Source organism: Scyliorhinus torazame, chromosome 4, assembly GCF_047496885.1.
Source record: "Scyliorhinus torazame isolate Kashiwa2021f chromosome 4, sScyTor2.1, whole genome shotgun sequence".
Taxonomy (NCBI): Eukaryota; Metazoa; Chordata; class Chondrichthyes; order Carcharhiniformes; family Scyliorhinidae; genus Scyliorhinus; species Scyliorhinus torazame.
The window spans coordinates 157,765,200-157,785,681 of record NC_092710.1 but is presented as its reverse complement, the minus strand read 5'-3'; positions in this window follow the sequence as shown (position 1 = coordinate 157,785,681).

The window sequence follows — 20,482 nt, the reverse complement described above, 5'->3', positions numbered from 1 at the left end:
GTATGAAGCTGAGAGGGTCACCCACATCGTGGCGGCCTGCTGCTTATTCAACATCACACAGCAGAGGGGTGACATGCTGGAGGAGGAGGAGGATGAAGGCCAGGCCTCGTCCGAAGAGGAGGATGTGGGGGGAGGGCGAGGATGGACAAGACATGGGCAACCCCCTTCACGATACACACCTGCCGCATTACGGGGTCCTGGCCCTAGGTTGGCAGTTACACCAGATCTGGTCCATGGGATGGAGGATGAAGACAACCGCCCTGCGATGAGCTCTGGTTCTCCGCGTTGTATGACAATGCCTGACTCATGCCCACGGTAGCACTTTCCACCGTCCACCTGTATGATCCCTGCATGCAAACTGACCATTCCATTACACGGTCCCACCGAACCCCTGGGGTGACGGTGGTGCAGACGGTCAGGGGGGTGGGGTGGGGGGAGAAGGTGGGGAGCCCAGGCCACCCACAACATCCACCCATTCCCTACCCCACCCGTTCCCGCGTCCCAGCACCCACTCTATGGCCAGATCAGACTAGACCACCCTCATCCCCATCTGTCAGAGCACCGAGGCAGGTTGTAACAGTGCAAACAGGTGTTTAATGTGACATCATGTATACAGATTTGTGCCCTAGCCCCTGCACCCATGCCAACCTAACTGGTGTCTAGCTCTCTGGCCTCACAGGCCCTAATGCTACATCTTGGTTGATCCCCAGACAGTACACCAGGAGTGGAGGTGGCCTGCTGTGATTCCTGCCTGTGACCTGGGTCCCTGTTGGTGAATGTCTTCTGGGGTGACGCAGTCTGGATGGGCCGAGCTGCTGGTCGGGTGCCCAGCTGCACAGTATCACAGTGGTTATCATTGTTGTTTCACAGCACCAGGGTCCCAGGTTCGATTCCCAGCTTGGTTACTGTCTGTGCGGAGTCTGCACATTCTCCCTGTGTCTGTGTGGTTTTCCTCCGGGCGCTCCGGTTTCCTCCCACAATTCCCGAAAGACATGCTTGTTAGGTGAATTGGACATTCTGAATTCTTATTCAGTGTACCCGAACAGGCGCCGGAGTGTGGCGACTAGAGGATTTTCACAGTAACATCCTTGCAGTGTTAATGTAAGCCTGCTTGTGACACTAATAAAGATTATTCAAAAAATGTGTTGTGGTGCCGCCCTATTCTGCCCGCTGCCCACCAGATGTGGCAGGGTCAGGAGGGGGTAGTCCGAGGTTCTGCGATGTTCTGGCACCTCCCCTTCTGGAGTCACTGGCATGGGCTCCTTCACCTCCTCCTCCCTCAGGGTGCCCAATGGCCTCTGGTCTACTCCATGGGATGAGGGTGCAAGTGGAGCTATCCCCAAAGGTACCCCCACCACCTGGCACTGCCGTTCCTGGAGGCCTCTCTGGTCTCGACCAGGGTCAGCATGCTCGCGGCCATGGATCATAGGGAGTAGACCATCTCCTTCTGGGGCTGTGCCACATCACCCATTGATTGTGCCACCACCTTCTGGGACTGGGCCACCTCCATCTGTGTCTGCACAATGTCGGTCAGCGCCTGGTCAATGCCTGCTGTGACTGGGCCACACTCAGTAGCGCCGCTGCAATTTCCAAGGGCTCTGGCACATGGCTGCCTCGCCCAGCACCTGCACAGAGTGTCCCAGGCCTCGGACATGTTGATCCACAGCTGCAACCCTTGTCCCAGTGCCTCCACCGCGGACGCCGCTCACACAACGTTGGCCTAGGTTACACACATGTTCGGCACCACCTTCTGCTCCTGCACGCAGTTGGATGCTCGCCGACAACCCCTCATGTAGTCCCTGGCTTTGCGACTGCATCTCCACAATCGATGGGATTGTCCGTTCCAAACACCGAAACCCATTTGACAGCAGCTAGTTCCTGGGGTCGGCCTGCCCTCCGAACGTCCGCCTCCTCAGGAGTTCCTACCTCAGCCTGATGTACCGGTTCAGCTGTGTGGTGCGCAACAGATAGTGTCCCAGGAGCCTCTTCACTAAAGTGCCCGAAAGAGGTGAGTGTCTCCGGGATGGTGGAGGGTGTTGGAGACAGCTGTGACGGAAAATCTGTGTCAACATCGGTCTCGAACTCTGGAGTCTCCTGAGTCTCGGGCAGAGAGCTGGTGTCCGAGCCGCTCTCCCCGTCGCTGCTCGGTTCACGAGGGGGGGCTCCGGCTGTGGTACTGGCTGGGGGCAGGGGACACCAGATGGACCCGCCCCATCACCAGCAGGTCCTGCAAGACACAAGACAAGTCATATGATTAGACCATGGGCGGGGGATGGTGGGGGTGGTTTGGGGTGAGCGTGGTGTTGGGTGGGGGGGAGCAGGGTGTTGGTGTTGACAGATGTGCCATGGGAAACAGAACTCAGCAGGACTTCACTTTCTCGCCCGCGGCCAACCTCCACCCGGGGACCTCCCTTTCCTCTGGGCCGCAGACCACATCCAGGGCTCTGTTCTGCCACGGTGACGGGCCGCAGGTCTGGCAGTCCCCCGAGTTTTCTGCCGCTCACAATGTTATGAGCGACCTTCTCCTGGGGGAGTGGGGAAGCAGAAAATGACAGTGTGAGACAGTCCGACGCATGCAGCCAATGGTTGGATGGCTGGTGGCTTCAGTGGCCAGGGCACCAGGCCATGGTGGCCGGTATGGGTGCAGGCATGTGGTGCAGGGTGGGGGTTCTGCCGCCTTCCGGGTGTGGAGGGGGCGGTCAGATTACGGATGTGTGGGACGGGGGTTGGTGCCAGGGGCACAGTGCTGCCTATCTGTCCTAGCCTTGCTGAGTGATGCACGATCAATTACACAAAGACGAGAGTTGAATGCAACTGAGGCTTTAGTACACTAAGATGTGTGGCCTCCTACAGCAGCTGGCGAAATGGCTGCTGTATGGGGAGCACACATATTTATACTCTGCCTACTGGGCAGAGCCAGAAGGCAGGGAACTACCCCCGTGCCTGTAGTACAGGGCCTTACCACAAACCACCTAATATATACATCAGTGGTGACTACCACATTCACCCCCGGTTAAAATTGAGTCCGGCGGGGGTTGTGGAGAACGATATACAAATACATGTTTTAACTACAGAGAAAAAATGGAGTCCCGATCAAGTTCTAGGTTCAGTCGGTCCGGAGCCTTGATCTGCCGTTGGGAGTGCCGCAGTGGTGGTGGCGATTCCGGTGTCGGTCTGGTCCTCGGTGACTCCGGGAGCCTGCCAAAATCCTCGGGGGTGGGCAGGCGGAGGTCGGATTGTCCTGGGGCGGGTGCTGCGGTGGTGTGCGCCGGGGAAGGTGAGGGTGGCGCTGGGTCGGAGGGGTGTGTGTGTGTGGAACCAGCTGGTGCCAGGTCCCTGAGGGAGTCAGTATCTTGGTGGCCGTCGGGGTACGCTACGTAGGCGTACTGCGGGTTGGCGTGGAGTAGCTGTACCCTTTCAACCAACGGGTCCGCCTTGTGGAGTCGTACGTGCTTACGGAGGAGTACAGGTCCTGGAGCTGCAAGTCAAGTTGGGAGCAACACCCCGGAGTTGGACTTCCAGGGGAAGGCAAAGAGACGTTCATGGGGTGTGTCATTAGTTGCAGTGCATAGGAGCGACCGAATGGAGTGCAGTGCGTCGGTGAGGACCTCCTGCCAGCGATAGGCCAGGAGATTTCTGTACCGTAGGACCAGCTGGACGGCCCTCCAGACCTTCCCATTCTCCCTCTCCACCTGCCCGTTTCCCCAGGGCTTATAGCTGGTCATCCTGCTCGAGGCAATACCCTTGTTGAGCAGGAACTGACGCAACTCATCCCTCATGAATGAGGATCCCCTGTCGCTGTGGACGTAGGCGGGGAAGCCAAACAGAGTGAAGATGGTGTTGAGGGCCTTGATGACGGTGGCAGAAGGGGAATCTGGAGTACTCATCGACCACACTGAGGAAGTACGTGTTACGGTCAGTGGAGGGGAGGGGCCCTTTGAAGTCCACGCTGAGGCGTCCAAAGGGGCAGGTGGCCTTCACCAGGCATGCACGGTCTGGCTAGTAGAAGTGCGGTTTGCACTCCGCACAGACCTGGCAGTCTCTGGTGATTGCCCTGACTTCCTCGACGGAATAGGGCAGATTGCGGGCCTTGATGAAGTGGTACAAACATGTGACTCCCAGGTGACAAAGGTTGTCGTGTAGAGTCCGGAGTCGGTCCACCTGTGCGCTGGCACATGAACCTCGGGATAGGGCATCGGGGGGGCTCGTTGAGCTTACCGGGGCGATACAAAATCTCATAGTTGTAGATGGAGAGCTCGATCCTCCACCTCAAGATTTTATCGTTTTTGATCTTGCCCCGCTGTGTGTTGTTAAACATGAAAGCAACCGACCGTTGGTCAGTGAGGAGAGTGAATCTCCTGCTGGCCAGGTAATGCCTCCAGTGCCGCACAGCTTCAACGATGGCTTGGGCCTCTTTTTCGACGGAGGAGTGCTGAATTTTGGAGGCATGAAGAGTTTGTGAAAAGAATGCCACGGGCCTGGCTGCCTGTTTGAGGGTGGCGGCCAGAGCGATGCCTGATGCATCACTCTCGACTTGGAAGGGGAGGGTCTCGTCGACTGCGTGCATCGCGGCCTTGGCGATGTCGGCCTTAATACGGTTGAAGGCCTGGTGAGCCTCAGCCGTTCGGGGAAAAAGAGCGGATTGGATGAGTGGGCGGGCCTTGTCTGCATAATTTGGGACCCACTGGGCATAGTAAGAAAAGAATCCAGGCAACGTTTGAGGGCCTTGAGGCAGTGGTGGAGGGAGAGTTCCATGAGGTGGGCGCATGCGGTCGGGATCGGGCCCCAGAACTCCGTTCTGGACTACATAGCCGAGGATGGCTAAGCGGTTCGTGCTGAACACACACTTCTCCTTGTTGTAAGTGAGGTTGAGGAGAGTGGCGGTGCAGAGAAATTTGGCAAGGATGGCGTCATGATCCTGCTGATCGTGGCCGCAGATGGTGACATTGTCAAGGTACGGGAAAGTGGCCCGCAGCCCGTACCGGTCGACCATTCGGTCCATTTCCCGTTGGAAAACCGAGACCCCGTTGGTGGCGCCAAAAGAAACCCTGAGAAAGTGGTAAAGGCAGCCATCTGCCTCAAAGGCAGTGTATGGGCGGTCTGCCTTACGGATGGGGAGCTGGTGGTAGGCGGATTTAAGGTCTACAGTTGAGAAGACCCGGTACTGTGCAATCTGATTGACCATATCAGATATGCGTGGGAGGGGTACGCGTCGAGTTGCATGTACCTATTGATAGTCTGACTGTAGTCCACGACCATTCTGTGTTTCTCCCCAGTTTTCACCACTACCACTTGGGCTCTCCAGGGGCTGTTGCTGGCCTCGATGATGCGTTCCCGAAGCAGTCACTGGACTTTGGGCCTGATGAAGGTCCTGTCCTGGGCGCTGTACCGTCTGCTCCTGGTGGCGACGGGTTTGCAATCTGGGGTTAAGTTTTCAAATAGGGAAGGTGGGTTTACCTTTAGGGTCACGAGGCCACACACAGTAAGGGGTGGTAGGGGCCCGCCGAATTTCAATGTTAGGCTCTGGAGGTTGCACTTGAAGTCCAGGCCAAGTAATAAGGCAGCGCAGAGGTTGGGGAGGACGCAGATGCGTAAGCCGGTAAACTCCACGCCCTGGACATTTAGAGTGGATATGCAGTACCCCCAGATCGGCACGGAGTGGGACCCGGAGGCCAGGGAGATTCTCTGATTGGCGGGGTGTACCGCGAGGGAGCAGCGCCTGACCGTATCGGGGTGAATGAAGCCCCCGGTGTTCCCGGAGTCCAGCAGGCAGGAGATCCCGTGCGCATCGATTTCACGTTTGTAGAGGCGGTTGCTAGGTTGTGTGGGCGAGACTGGTCAATCGTGACCGAGGCGAGAGACGGCTGTTCGTCGATGGTGGCAGACGATAGGATGCCCGGGGGGCATGGGTCCTGGTAAGATGGCGGCACCCACGGGCCGCACATGCCGTGGGGGAGACAAGATGGCGGCGTTTGATGTTCCTGGGGAGGACAAGATGGCGGCGCCCACAGGCCGCACGTGGTGTGGGTTGAACTAGGTGGCAGCGCCCATGGACCGCACGTGGTCCGAGGAGGGGAAGATGGTGGCGCCCACTGGCCGTGCTGGGGGGGGTGTCGGAACAATAGCGCCGACTGAACGGGCCTGGCACACCGCCACAAAGTGCCCCTTCTTGCCGCAGGCGTTGCAAAGGGCGCTCCGGGCTGGGCAGCGCTGTCGGGGGTGTTTTGGCTGCCCACAGAAGTAACATTTGGGGCCCCCAGAGTTGGTTGGCTGCCGCGCGGCACAGGCGTGGGGTTGGCTGAGTGGGGTCCCTGATGGGGCGGCCGTCTGCGGAATCCACGATGCATAGGAGGGGTGGGCCGCGTGGCCGGGGGTGTAGGCCTGGATGTTGCGCGAGGCGACCGTCAGCAAGAGCGCAAGCTTTTTGGTTGCTGCGAGGTCGAGTGTGGCCCCTTCTAAAAGGCTTTGGCGGATGTAATCTGACCCTATCCCCGTAACAAAAGCGTTCCTCAGAAGCACGTTTGAGTGTTCCGTGGCCGTTACAGCCTGACAGTCACAGTCTCTGACTGGGGGAATTAGAGCATGCCAGAAATCTTCTAGTGACTCACCAGGGTGTTGACTGCACGTGGAGAGGATGTGTCTGGCGTAAAGCGTGTTAGTCCACTGAGCGTAGTTTTCTTTCAGTAGCGCCATGGCTTCGTCGTAGGTCGTCGCGTCCTGGATGAGCGGAAAAACGTTGGAGCTCAGCCGCGAGTAGAGGATCTGAATCTTCTGAGCTTCAGGAATTGGGTCTGGTGCAGACCTGATGTAAGCTTCGAAACAAGCTAGCCAATTATCAAAGTTCTTTTTGGCATTGCTTGATTGCGGATCCAGCTGCAGGCGATCCGGCTTGATGCAGAGGTCCATCTTCTGAAAACATTAGTGTAATAAATTGATGCACGATCAATTACACAAAGACGAGAGTTGAATGCAACTGAGGATTTATTACACTAAGATGTGTGGCCTCCTACAGCAGCTGTCGAAATGGCTGCTGTATGGGGAGCACACATATTTATACTCCACCTACTGGGCGGAGCCAGCAGGCAGGGAACTACCCCCGTACCTGTAGAACAGGGCCTTACCACAAATCACCTAATATATACATAAGTGGCGACTACCACACTGAGGAGGGTGTGCAGTTTTTTACAGCACTGCTGGCCGGTTCAGACAGTGTTGCTCACAGTGCTGACCGCCTCTGCCACCTGCGCCCAGGCACGGCGACTGGCAGCCTCTTTCCCGGGCCAGGGTACAGGATCAATCACCTCTCCTCCACCGCATCCAGGAGGGGCTCCAGATCAGCATCGGTGAATCTTGGGACCACTCTCCTCGCTGCCATCTTGTTGGCTGAGATGGTGTGCGTGGGGAGTGAAGTGTCACTCCCCACACACACACTGTAACTTGTCAGCCTTCTGCGTTTCAATCTCACACCCGGCAAATCCGGCACCACTTCTCATTGGAAACGACTGTATTCCACATGGTGCCGGTGCTAGCCCAGTAACAGTAGCTGAATTGTTTCAGGTGCAACGCCAGTTTGCTGTCGTGGAACTCTACGAATCCTGTGCCTGGATCGTACATTTAGTCTCAGGAACAGAGAATCACGCGCATAACTGTTTTTTCCCAATATAGTTGATTGAGGTAGCAGATATCTTGCACTTGGAAAGTTGCTAATTCACAGTTAATCAAAATTCCTTTCACATTTGGGTCCTCTAGATTATAACAAGCCTGCTCCCTACTGCGTGTAACCTAACTCCCACCAAGTCCTGGTCATTACTAACCAAATTCTTGCAGATCTCCACTGGTTATCAGTAAGCAACGCCTTCATTTTAAAATGATCATCCATGTTGCCAAATCCCTCCATGGCTTCACCCCTCCCTATTTCTGTCAACTCCTGCAGCTCCATAACCCTCTGAGTTATCTGTACTCCTACGATTATAACTTCTAGTGCATCCCCGATTATAATCAATCCACCAGAAGCAATCATACCCCAGTGGCAGAGGCTGTAGGTTCCAAAATTATCTCTCTAAACCTTTCCATCTCATTACCCCTCTTTTTTCCTCTAAAATGCTCCTTAAAACTTACCTCTCTTATCAAGATTTTGGCCATCTGCTCTGATATCTCTTTCAATGGATCAGTGTTTGATAATGTTCCTGTAAAGCACTTTGAGACATATTACTCCCACAAGAGATGCTACATTAAAATAAGTTGCTGATCATAGAATCCTAGAATCCCTACGGTGCAGAAATAGGCCATTTGGTCCATCGAGTCTGTACTGACCCTCCGAAAGAGAACCCTGCCCTTTTCCATTCCTCTATCCACCCCGCCCTATCTGCGCAACCCCGTAATCTAACGTGCACATCCTTGGACACTAAGCAGCAATTTAGCATGGCCAATCCACCTAACCTACCCATCCTTGGACTGTGGGAGGAAACCAGAGCACCCAGAGGAATCCCATGCATTGGGGAGAACATACAAACTCCACACAGTCACCCAAGGCTGGAATTGAACCCGGGCACCTGGCGTTGTGAGTCACCTGTGCTTAGCACTGTGCCATCGTACCACCCCATTGCTGCTGCTCCTGCTGTAAAATCACTAACTTATCACCTTGGTTTTCTACTGGGGATGGTAGGATAGATTTCCATACCAGGCACACTCTGTAAAAAGAGGGAGTTATGTCTGTCTGTGAATCCCATTTGCTGGTCTGGCCTAGTTTGTTATTGCTGACAGGTTGTTAGTTCAGACAGCCAACCGGCTGATGGTCATGCAGTATTATTAGGGATTCAGTCGACATTGCCAGGGAGTCGCATCAGAAAGTTTTAAGTTGGAGGAAAGTGCAGATGGAGTACAAAAATGCACATGCCTAATGCAGTGTTTTTAAGTAATACAATAATTCCAAAACGTTCAGCTGCTTAATATTCATTGCTTGTTAAGAAAATGTATTTCAGTGGTAAAAATTAATCTCTCTTAATGTGAATGTGGAGTTATTTCCACATTATTATTGTCAGTATGTCACTGTTTTCATGATTCAGAGAGCATTTTCTTTTGTGTGCCCTTTCACTAATCAGCTTCTATATTTAACATCTCTCATGAATTTTTCCTGTCTCTCATGCTATTCCATTTCTGTTTTCCTCACCTCCCATTACTCAATAATATTGGTTCCTTCACCTTTCAGCTGCTGCCTTTCTGGCTCTTTGTTGAGACATATCTAGAATCTTATTCAGTTATATTCACCATCCTACAGACAGTGAGCCTATTAGGAGGTATCAGAGCCAGAAGTCCATTCTCCTTTATTTTGAAAATTCAATGTTAAAATCTACTCTGTTCTTTGTACTCCTTCATCCATAATATTGTCTTCACCTTGGGGCCTATGCCATGACCTTTTTCCAGTGGGAGTAGGATGGCAGCAGGCTCCATGGAAAAGCAGGGGGAGGGGTTACAAGACATTCTATCTATCTATCTATCTCTCGCTCTCTCTTCCTTTTTCAACTTTCCCCATGTTACATGGGATCACTCCGACGCTGGTTGATCACTCTTCATACCAACCACTCTTCATTGGATTTGGCAGGAGATTTTACAGCTGGATGCCCTTCCTGTCACTAACCCTCCCCATTTATCTGGACTGGGAATTAGCACCAATACATATTGGCTTCCAAATAGGAATAAAGACAGTTCGGACCTGCATCCTTACTTCCCAGTTTTTATTGGTGTTTCATTTTAAGGTGTACAAGGCCAATTGGGACCAGTATTTTTATTTCCCTGTTTTTACCTTCTGGGGTTCCACACCAGTGACTGGATTCTCCTGTGGCCAACAAGTCCTGGAGAAGGTCTCAAACCCAGGACCTTGTAACTCAGAGGCCATCAGCACCATTTGGGCACTCTCTCTCTCTCATATGCCCAGGAATATTATTTATTGCTACGTACGAAATTGGACTCCAGCTTGATGTAGGACTGTTTATACAAAGGCCCCAACTAAAAAGCAGAGTGACCATACTCAGAGGGAAAACAACAACAATTTATATGTATATATCACCTTTAAGGTAATAAACTGTCCCAAGGTGAACATAGAACATAGAACAATACAGCGCAGTACAGGCCCTTCGGCCCACGATGTTGCACCGAAACAAAAGCCATCTAACCTACACTATGCCATTATCATCCATATATCATGAAGGTGCTTCATGATAAGACAAAATATAACACATAAGGAAATATTACGGCAGAAGACCAAAAGTAATTGGTCAAAGAGGTTTTAAGGAGATCCTTAAAGGAAGAAAGCAAGGTGAATCAGTGAGGGAATTACAACGCTTAGGCCTAGACAGCTGACGGCGTGATCATCAATGGTAGAGCAATTAAACTCAGAGATTCCCAAGAGGGCTGAATTAGAGGAGATTACAGAGTTGGACCATGGAGGGATTTGAAAAAAAAATGAGAATTTTAAACTCACAGCGTTAATTAATCAGAAGCCAGCGTAGGTCAGCGACATAGCGGAAATGGGTCAATGAGATTTCTTATGAGTTAGGACGCAAGCAGCAAAGGTTTGGATGATCTTGTGAGACAGAGGGTAGGATGTGGAAGGCTGGCCAGGAGTGCATTAGAATTGTCAAGGCTGAAGGTAACCAAAGGCACAGATGATGGTTCCAGCAATAAAACAGATGAGGCAGGGGCAGAGTTGAGTAATGTCACAGAAATGGAAATAGGCGGTAGTGATAAATAGGCGGTATTTGTGATTGGAAACTCATCTTGGGGTCAAATATGACATCAAGATATCAAACACCCTGGGTCAGCCTGAGACAGTTGCCATGGGGAAGGAGGGAATCAGTGGTAAGAGAGCAGAGTTTGTGATGCGGAACATTATTTAATTGGAGGAAATTTCTGCCCCACTAGTACTGGAGGCTGGGTAAGCTGTCTAACAATTTAGAGGCAGTGGAGGGATCGAGTGAGATAAAGTTCAATGTCGTAGGCTTACGTGTGGAAACTGATGTGCTTTGCGGTAAAGCTGCCAAGGGACAGCAATGCAAATAGGAAATAGGAACAGGCCAAGGACAGGTACTTGAGTGACACCAGGGATAATGGTGCATGAGTGGGAAGAGAAGCCATGAATGGGGATTCCCTGGCTACGGGAGTAAAATGGATTTGAGACTGACAACACAGAAATATCAAGATGATCAAAAGATGTAATGGTTACATTTTAGAACTGTATTGCTATTGAAAACTTATTTCTGAACCTGCTGTATTAGCTCATAACATATGATTATTTTAATGACCGATGGAATTACATCTGACAAAAATTGACATAAGTGAAAGTGCAATTCTGTAATATGGCAGCTAATTGATCATTAAGAAAGGAAGAACCCATGCCTTTTACAATCCCAGGATACCCAAAACACATTCCAGACAACTACAGACTTGTGTATTTTTAAAGTATACACATTGTTACAATGTGGGAAACATGAGATAGGAGATGGGTATTGAACCTCAGCTGAAAAGCAGCACTTCCAACTCAACCAAGTTCAAAATACTTTTCACTGCACCTCGGTACACGTGACAATAAACAAAAGTCCAAAATCCAAATCCAAATGTGCTCAAGTATCCAGAATAGAACTTGAACATACAACCGCCTGGCTGAGAGACAAGGTGCCGCCATCTGAGCCAAGGCTGATACCGCCTGCCACCTTTTCCAAGAGGAGCAATTAGGGCTCTGGGATTGTTAGTTTCTACCAGAAATAATGAATGATAATTAACTGGAACATTCGGATACAGGAAAATTGGTCTAGCTCTATTAAAGTTGAACCATTGAATGGAAGTCCAGCCCTGCAATTCCATATTCACATGCAAATCAGAATTAAATGTTTTCCTAGATTTGTCCTCTTGTAGAAAAACATCCCTTTCTTCAGCCTGCCTCCTTTGAACACAGAACATAGAACTGTACAGCACAGTACAGGCCCTTCGGCCCACGATGTTGTGCTGAACTAGTCTGAAACTAAGTTCAAATCAACCTACTCCCAATCATTCTAGTGCACTCCATATGCCTATCCAATAACCGCTTGAAAGTTCCTAAAGTGTCCGACTCCACTACCATAGCTGGGAGTGCGTTCCACGCCCCAACCACTCTCTGAGTAAAGAACATACCTCTGACATCCCTCCTATATCTTCCACCATGAACCTTATAGTTATGCCCCCTTGTAACAGCTACATCCACCCGAGGAAAATGTCGCTGAACGTCCGCTCTATCTATCCATCTCATCATCTTATACACGTCAATTAAGTCACCTCTCATCCTCCTTCGCTCCAATGAGAAAAGCCCTAGCTCCCTCAACCTTTCCTCATAAGACCTACCCTCCAATCCAGGCAGCATCCTGGTAAATCTCCTTTGCACCCTTTCCAATGTTTCCACATCCTTTCTATAATGAGGTTACCAGAACTGCACACAATACTCCAAATGTAGTCTAACCAAGGTCTTGTACAGTTCCAGCATAACCTCACGGCTCTTAAACTCAATCCCCCTGTTAATAAATGCCAACACACTATAGGCTTTCTTCATGGCTCTATCCACTTGGGTGGCAACTTTCAGAGATCTATAGACATGAACTCCGAGATCTCTCTGCTCCTCCACATTTTTCAGAACCCTTTGCTGCACAGATATTCCCTCTGTTGGAAAGCTGGCACTGTAAACCGTCATCAGGGTTGTGACAGTGCATTAATATTTGGGCCCTGAGTCGTGTGAGGTCATTTTAGCTCAAACTGCTTACTTTTGGCTCATTTTCTCTCCCTTTCGCGAAGCTTAGGTCACCCATCATCACTGACAATATTTTTGACACTTTTCGATAGAGAGCAGCCAGCTTTGTGAAGAGCAGAGCTGCAACATGCGACCTGTATCTACTGTGCCTGAATTCCATCAACCAGTGTTGTTTCTATATTGATTTGTCAGCTGATGTCCTTCGTTTGTCATCGTTGCAGTCTGCATGAACCCGCCACCTGTCTGCTTAAGCCCATTATCTTCCCCAAGCAGAACAGTTTGGAACTGCAAATCTTTCACAATCTTGAATCTTTCATGTTCCCAGCTCACTGCCATAAAAGATGAATGTCACGATAAGACATTGATAAAGCCTTGACTTCATTTACACCAATATTGCTTTTGGTTACCAGATGGCATAATTCAAATTCTCCTCTTTTAATACCCCCAAACATCTTCCACATTCTATAATGAGACTGTCCAAGTAGACCAACAAATCTAATTATTTCAGCTTGTAATCTGACATAATCTTGACTGTGCCTACTCTATCTTCAGTGACGGACATTATCTCTGCTTTTTTCGACATTGATGCAAAGTCTAATTTTTTTGCTGTAGTTATAATCATCAGCAGCAATCAGTGCTACATTTTCTTCAAAACAAAAACTGTTAGTCATCTTGTTTTGTGACAGTGCTACCAAAATTGATGTCACTCATTACCAGTTCAAAGATTGCACGGAATAGTTACAATAATAACGTTCAATGGCAGCACGGTGACACTGTCATTAGCACTGCTGCGTCTCGCAGTGAGACCCGGGTTCAATCCCAGCCCCGGGTCACTGTCCATGTGGAGTTTGCACATTCTCCCCGTGTCTGCATGGTTCTCACCTCTACAACCCAAAGATGTGTATGGTAGGTGGATTGACCATGCTACATTGCCTCTTAATTGGAAAAACAAATTTAAAAAACAATAATAAAAACGTTTTCTCATCTGACTGCTTGTTTTAAAACAGTGAAATACTTACCTATCCACCTATTTTTGTGTTGTCTGCAAATTTTGCTGCAGTACATTCAATTTCGTCCACCAGGTCATTAATATATATTGCAAACAATTGTGCTCCCAGCACTGATCACTGTGGAACACCACTGGGTACAGATCTCCGACCTGAAAAAGAATCCCTTATTCACCCTTGCTGTTTCCTGCCCATTAGCCAATTCTCTAACCATGCCTATATATTACCTCCAATACCATGGGCTCTTACCTTATGAATTAACCTTTTGTGAGGAGCCTTGTCAAATGCTTTCTGCAACACATCTACTGGTTCCCCTCTATCCACTCTGGTTGAGACTTCCTCAAAAATTAGTCAGGCACAATTATGCTTTCATGAAGCGATACTGATTCAAGCACCATAGGACAATGGTACTGAAAACATATTCTATCACATCCAGAATTGCAGATCAGCACCACAATAATCCGCTGGTTTGACACAACTGGTCATTATCTTTTTTCTTGGGCACCAGAACACTCTACATCCTCTAAAATTTAGAGTTGCATAATTAACCATTTACACTTTTTCAATGATTAAGAATGGAATTAACAATAATGGGGCTACGTCCCCACACCCGGCAGAAAACGGGCTTGAATCACTCTGGACTTTTTTCTACAAAAGAAATAAATTCCGAGTGATTCTCCAATTTTAAGGGGGCTTGTAGGGCCCGGCGTGCACTACGCAGTTCCTGTTGCCGGGCCGGGATTCCCCGATCCCCCGCGCCGCAATTGTGCCCGGCGCGGGAGCGGAGAATGGGTCATCAGACACGCGACGCCTTCGCGCAATTCTACGGCGACCGGAGAATCGCCACCAGCCGTGAGTAGGCTGTTGGCGTGGTGCCAGTCGGGGGCCTTTGAAAGAGGCCCCCGCAGCGATTCTCTGAGGTCGACCGGCCGAGTTCTCGCTGGCGTGGTTTACGTATGGTACCTCCCAGTGGGAGCTCGGCGTCGGGGATGTCATGGCCGTCCTGGTGAGGGGGACAGGGGATCAGTCTCCGGGTGGGCCTCCACGACAGCCAAGCCCACGATCGGGTGCCACCAATCGGCGGGGCGCGCGATCTGGGGGGCCTACCTCCTTCCACGCCGGCCCGCTGTGTGGGTCTGCCATGTCGCATGGGGCCGACGCCACAGGCAGCTGCCGCGCACATGCGTGGACCCGCAGCCGGAAGTGCAGAGCACCGTATCAGCAGCAGGAGCTGCGCGGCGCACGCCGAGGCCCTGTAAGCCCCCTTAACAATGGAGAATCACCCCGGACTTTTTAGAAAAAAGTCCAGAGTGATTCGCGCCCGTTTTCTGGCGGGCGTGGGGACATCGCCCCATTTTTGGAGAATCCCAGCCCCGATATGGGGCCCTATCATGCGGTGCCGGCCCCGCGCGACATGGCAGACCCACGCAGCGGGCCAGCGCCCCCCAGATCATGCGCGCCCGCCTATTGGTGGCCCCCGATTGCGGGCCTGGCCGTCATGGAGGCTACCCCGGAGACTGACCCCCCTCCCCCGCCAGGACACCCACCGAAGCCGCAATGCCGAGCTCCAGCTGGGTGGAACCATACCAGCGCGAACTCGGCCGGTTGATCGCGAGAATCGCCGCGGGGGCCACTTTCAATGTCCCCCGACCGGCACCGCATTGACCGCAGCCGCCGGAGAATCGCGCAACGGCCTCGCGCGTCCTACGCCCCATTCTCTGCCACCGCGCCGGGCACGATTATGGCACGGGGCCTCGGAGAATCCCAGCCCATATCTTACAACATGTCTGAACATTTCCCTGAATAGCGCTTACTTGCATGCAAAACATCAACCTTCTTTGAAAAATTCAGGAAGATATTGAGAGGAATATTCAAATAATACCTTGAATGAACAGGATCCCATAGGTCCAAATATTTTGGAAAATTTACTAACAAGTCAGGAAAGTGATAGTGAGCCAGAGCTGTTCAAGAACTGGTATAATCACTGAAAGCATATAAAGTTCCCAGTGCGAATGCATTTTATCAGGAGCGGGTCATAATCCATTTATAATTTAATTGAAAATCGTGTTAAGTATTCACTTCTGTCTGAACTCTCTCACAAGTGCCTTTATCTCATAGGCTCTGAAATTCCATGCTTGGGACTTGTGCCAGTAAACTGGGAATGGGTCCTGTCGATGCTTGGCAAAAATATACATGACCAGTTCATTTCATTATCTATTGGCGGCTTGCCGGTGCAAATTGTTTGCAAAGCACAGTACTTGGCAATGAGGGAGAAATATTGAAAATACCAAGTACAATTGAAGATTGCAGTACCAGACCAAGAGGGTAGTTAAGAAGTAAGCATGTGCTTCAATCATTGATTCACTGTTAGATACTATTAGTTGCAATGTGTAATTTTGTTCCCCTATTCACGAAAGCCCTCAATTGACTACATCAGCTGGATAGGGGCAAGGGCATTGAAGAGAGGAGCAAAAAAAATGTTTCATTTCAATAAGAGCACGCTCCAGACCTCCTCAAGATTCAGCAAATGCCAAGGAGACTGCCTTGAGCCATATGGACGCAAGTGACAATGGTACTGAGAACAAATTCTATCACTTCCAGAATTGTATATCAGCACCTAAAAATCCACTGATTTGACGCAACTGGTCATTATCCTTTCGCTTGGGCACCAGAACACACTTCACCTTCTAAAATTTACAGTTCCATAATTAACCATTTACACTTTTTCAATGGTTAAGAATGGGATTAACATCATGGGCGCAATTCTCCCATTGGGAGACTAAGTCCCGATGCCGGAGTGCAAACCGGAGTGTTTCACTCCAGCGTCGGAGGCCGTTTCCAGCCCCCTATTCTCCTGCCCCTAGGGGGCTCGGACCAGGCCACCATGGGGGCACCCCCCAGGGCCAGATCGCTCCGCACCCCCCCCCCAAGAGCCCGCCCGCACTGCCAAGTCCCGCAGGGAAGAGAGGTGGTTTGATTCTCGCCGGCGGGACAGGCATTCCAGCAGCGGAACTTTGGTCCATCGCGATTCCCGCCCCCGCCAAATATCCAGTGCTGGAGGATTCGGCACCCGGCAGGGACGGGATTCACGCCAGCCCCCGGCGATTCTCCGTCCCGGCGGGTGGTCGGAGAATGCTGCCCTCTGCTTATTTAGGATTAAATACAACCCCTTATAAATTACCTACTCTCCAGAGAATCTCCAGCAATCATAACATTATCCTATTAGCCCTCTGTATGAAATCAAGTAAATGGTTAGAATCAATTATGACCTCACCTTTTAAGACTCCTTAATTACAGCATTAATGGACACACAGTCTTGGTACCTTTGCCTCGGTTCATTACTAATATTACTGCAACAAATCTATTCCTTTCAAAAACCTTACTGACCAGATGCAAAATATAATTGACTGGATTCTCCGCAGGCGGGATGCTCCATTTTGTCTGCAGCCTGGGGGTTTCCCGACGGCGTGGGGCTGCCCCACAATGGGAAACCCCATTGGCCAGTTGGCATAACGGAATATCCCGCCGGCGGGGTGAAACAGAAATGTGGCGCAGCGGGACGAAGAATCCAGCCCAATATATAAAGCAACTTCTTACATTCATCACAATTGAGGGAGATTATCTGAAGATTAAGGCCACTGCCTTTGATTCCGTGTACTTATGTGTTTCCTGATGTTTCTCTCATGCTCTGTATTATTTGCTTTCTCAATGCCATGCATTGAGTGAGTCATTTTTATCTGGGAAGCATTAAATAATGTTTCTGAGTTGTGGAACCAAATAAGTGCAGAACACAAGGCGGCAGAGGAGGTTGTAGTGGCAAGAATGTGTCACTATCACATTGGAGACTGAGTAGACTGCCAATGGTCTTGAAGCAGTATGACACAGAATTCATGGGTACTCAACTGAAATGAAAAATAGTCAAAGAATATCACATCTATTTAAAAAATCTGAAGCCAGCCGAGGTGGAAATGTAACAACTGATGGGTATGGCTCTCCACAGCCCTCATTCTCAGCAATGTAAAGCACAATAGTGTTCAATTCTGGTCGCCACACTACCAGAAGGATGTGGAGGCTTTAGAGAGGGTGCAGAAGAGATTTACCAGAATGTTGCCTGGTATGGAGGGCATTAGCTATGAGGAGCGGTTGAATAAACCCGGTTTGTTCTCACTGGAACGAAGGAAGTTGAGGGGCGGCCTGATAGAGGTCTACAAAATTATGAGGGGCATAGACAGAGTGGATAGTCAGAGGCTTTTCCCCAGGGTAGAGGGGTCAATTACTAAGGGGCATAGGTTTAAGGTGAGAGGGGCAAGGTTTAGAGTAGATGTACGAGGCAAGTTTTTTACGCAGAGGGTAGTGGGTGCCTGGAACTTGCTGCCGGAGGAGGTGGTGGAAGCAGGGACGATAGTGACATTTAAGGGGCATCTTGACAAATATATGAATAGGATGGGAATAGAGGGATACGGATCCAGGAAGTGTAGAAGATTGTAGTTTAGTCGGGCAGCATGGTTGGCACGGGCTTGGAGGGCCGAAGGGCCTGTTCCTGTGCTGTACATTTCTTTGTTCTTTGTTCTTTGTTTGTTCTAACACTGCAGATGCTGGAAAAAATGAAATAAAAATAGAAAATGCTGGAGATACTCAGCAGGTCAGACAATGGACTGGATTCTCCGATTTGCAGACTAAGTGCTGACACCGGCGTAGGAACAGTGGAGTTTAACGCCAGAAAAAATGTTGCAACAGCTGTACCGATCCTCCGGCTGGTGGGAGAAGTGCAGCGTAAGACACGGCTGGAGAATTGCCATGTCCGTGGTTGCGCAAGCGCACAGCGGCGTCCTGCAGCTGCCGTGCCGTGCAACATGGCACCGGCCACTCGAGGACCCGACTTGCCAAATAATGTCCCCCAGTAACACCCCTCGCCATCCCAGGACCATCCCCCACCAGTCCACCCAGCCCCCACCAAAGCTCCGCCTGCCAGCAGAACAGCTCCCACGTCACAGTCCGCAGCCGCCACGCAGGGTCCACAAAAAAAACATATGTGTTTGGTGCTGTCGAAAATTCAGCCTATCAGGGGCGGAGCATCGGGGGAGGGCCTCAGGTGATGTCCTGAGGCTGTCCATGCGGCGTGCGGTGTGCTTGGGTTTTTGAGGCAGCGTAGCATCGCAAAAGCGCGCTGCCCCCGATTTCGCCGCAAATGGGGATTCCCCGGCCGATCGCCGAAAGCGATTTCAGCGTCGGCGAGCGGAGAATCCCACCCAATGTCTGTCGAGAGGAAAACAGAATTAACGTTTTAGGTCAATGACCTTCCATCAGAACTCGTAAAAGTTAAGCGATGTTTAGTTAAGTTCAAAGCAAATACACGGGCAGCAAAGGGCTGGACAGGGTGGGAGGGAACAATCAGGAAGGTCTGTGATAGAGTGGAAAAAAGGAAAGATTAAATGATAAATGGCTGATGGTGCCAAGCAAAAGGAGGTGGTGATAAGTGGTTGACCAATTTGCACTAGAAGCCCACCGACTCTCACAGCCATGCCACCTATAGTTTCTCATATTCTCCTTCCTGTAAAAGCCTGATTTAATTCTCCCAGTTTCTCCATTGCATCTGCTCTGATGCATTCTTCCCTACCAGCACTTTTAATATGTCTTGCTTTGTCCTCAACCAAGGAATCTGCCCCTGTGTGGTTGAAAGAGCCCTCAACACTGTCCATTCCACTTCTCATACTCCTGCCCTCACTCCTTCGCCTCCTTGCAAGAATCGTAATAGGGTTCCTCTGGTTCTCATCTTCACCCCACCAGGGTCTATATTCATTACATAATCATCTGCCCCTTGCAACATGTGATGCCACCACCAAACACACCTTTGAAGTGCCTGCTGTCGGTTGTCCAATTCTCCGAAGCGTATCGGAAAGAGGGGGAAATCAATACACTATCTGTTCCACTAATAATGCATTCACATCGTGAGTGTATACCTGCCCTTTCACCTCTTTCGTTCACATTGTCCAAACACTCCATCAGATAAAACAGCAATTATTACTTGTACTCCTTTCTATTTAGTATCTCAATTTATTCACTGTCCACTGTGGGCTGTGGAGGGATCCATTGCAAGCGAGAATGGAAAATCTGGTGTTCCAGCCAAAACTCTCAGCGGCACCAGAAAATGCCAGCCACGAATGAATGTGGAAGGTTTTGGCCATTGTGTCTCCTCCATATTGGGGAGAATAAATGCAGATTGCGTGATAATTTTTCGGATCACCTCTATTCAATTCACAAGTGCGACTCCAGCTTCACAGTCACTTGTCATATCAGATATCTGCTCTGCTCCTAGTCTAACCCCTGTCAATGGTCTTTGATACTGTTCCAATAAAACTCAACAGAAGCTTATGGAACAGCATGGACGACATGGTGGCACAGCGGTTAGCACTGCTGCCTCACAGTGCCAGGGACCCGGGTCATTGTACTTGCCTTGGGTCATTGTACGTTCTCCCCATTTCTGCGTGGGTTCCCTTTGGGTTCTCCGGTTTCTTCCCACAATTCAAAGGTGGGCAGGTTATGTGGATTGGCCATGCTAAATTGCCTCTTAGTGTCCAAAAGGTTAGGTGAAGTTACTGGTTTATGGAGATAGGGTAGGGATGTGGGCCTAGGTAGGGTGCTCTTTCCGAGGGTCAGTGCAGACTCGAAGGGCTGAATAGCCTCCTTCTACAGTGTAATGATT